This window comes from Oncorhynchus keta, unplaced genomic scaffold (genome assembly GCF_023373465.1).
Source record: "Oncorhynchus keta strain PuntledgeMale-10-30-2019 unplaced genomic scaffold, Oket_V2 Un_contig_1454_pilon_pilon, whole genome shotgun sequence".
Taxonomy (NCBI): domain Eukaryota; kingdom Metazoa; phylum Chordata; class Actinopteri; order Salmoniformes; family Salmonidae; genus Oncorhynchus; species Oncorhynchus keta.
This window is the reverse complement of record NW_026278816.1, coordinates 1,117-2,317: the sequence shown is the minus strand read 5'-3', so window position 1 is coordinate 2,317 and position 1,201 is coordinate 1,117. Positions and strand designations below refer to the sequence as shown.

The 1,201-nt window shown below is 39.4% G+C and overlaps 1 pseudogene; it reads right to left on the bottom strand.

Moving 5' to 3' along the window:
- Positions 1–559: 559 nt before the first annotated feature.
- Positions 560–678, bottom strand: LOC127918577 (uncharacterized; annotated as a pseudogene).
- Positions 679–1,201: the final 523 nt, after the last annotated feature.

The following is a 1,201-nucleotide window of genomic DNA, read 5'->3' as shown; positions in this document are numbered from 1 at the left end:
CGTAAATTCTTTGCCATATTTCAGTCCTCCTTCATCTCCATGTTTCTTCCATTGAGCATTTTCTTTGTCCATTTTGTCTGTCAATGTAAAAAAAAATGAAACCCAAAAAACTCTCCCCAAGCAGCAAAACTGCAAAGGGGGAAAAACGAACCAAACTTAAACTTGTTCAAATGCAAAATCTAAATTATACTCCGAAAAATGATGAAAATAACCAAAACACTCTCACCAAACAATCTCAAGCAAACAAACACTCACTCACGACTTAATTACCAACACCTGTCTCACTCAGGCCGGTATGGTCGTAAGTGAGAAACTATCTCTTGGTGCACTATGTAAAGTCAAAGTGAGTCTGATTAACAGCTGTTGCATTTTCACCATTTAGATAAGCATCTTTGTGTCACTCAAAAAGTGGAATGTACTGTAGCCATAATTTGTAGCACAGATTGTTGGATGAAATACAAACTAACCTTGCTTACTTCTTTCAAAGCGAGGGCACATATTTCAGCCTTGTGGGAAAAAAACGGACAAAGAGTTGAAATTCCACAAGGCAGTGACAAAAAGCTTACAGCACCTGGTATTCCCAGGCGGTCTTGCATCCAAGTACTAACCAGGCCCGACCCTGCTTAGCTTCCGAGATCAGACGAGATCAGGCGTACTCAGGCCAGTGTGGTCGTAAGCGAGGAACACTATATATATCTCTTGGTGCACTATATAAAGTCAAATTGAGTCTGATTAACAGCTGTTGCATTTTCACCATTTAGAGAAGCAGAGAGCATTGATAGATAAAGAAGAGAGAGAGAGAGAGAACATTTGATAGATAAAGAAGAGAGAGTGAGTGAGAGCATTGATAGATAAAGGAGAGAGAGAGAGAGAGAGAGCATTGATAGATAAAGAAGAGAGAGAGAGAGAGCATTGATAGATAAAGAGAGAGAGAGAGAGAGAGAGAGCATTGATAGATAAAGTAGAGAGAGAGAGAGCATTGATAGATAAAGAGAGAGAGAGCGAGAGAGAGCATTGATAGATAAAGTAGAGAGAGAGAGAGCATTGATAGATAAAGAGAGAGAGAGAGAGAGAGAGAGAGAGAGAGAGAGAGAGAGAGAGAGAGATTGATAGATAAAAGAGAGAGAGAGCATTGATAGATAAAAGAGAGAGAGAGAGCATTGATAGATAAAAGAGAGAGAGAGAGCATTGATAGATAAAA